The sequence below is a fragment of the Arachis ipaensis genome, chromosome B07, assembly GCF_000816755.2.
Source record: "Arachis ipaensis cultivar K30076 chromosome B07, Araip1.1, whole genome shotgun sequence".
In the NCBI taxonomy this organism is placed as follows: Eukaryota; Viridiplantae; Streptophyta; class Magnoliopsida; order Fabales; family Fabaceae; genus Arachis; species Arachis ipaensis.
In genome coordinates, this window is record NC_029791.2 from 86,913,776 (window position 1) to 86,914,081 (window position 306).

Below are 306 nucleotides of genomic sequence, written 5' to 3' on the forward strand. Positions count from 1 at the left end.
ATGGTGGCTGTGGTGGTGGTGGTGGACGTAGTGGGAGTGGTGTTGGTCCATGACAGGTGATAAAGGATGGTAGTGGTACTCTGCGACCAAGTGGGGGATTGGTGGCGGCGGAGATTGGATCGATATCACCCTGCGTGTGTTAGTTAACTTGCAAGGCTCTCCTTTGCTGGATCCAACAACGGCGTTTCCGTGATTTTTGTTTGGAATTGTCGCTCCGGCTGCTTCGGCTGCTTCAGAGTGAATAATTATACAGTACCCCCCCCCACACATCTAAATCTTTTGGCAATTAAATTCAATCAAATTGAC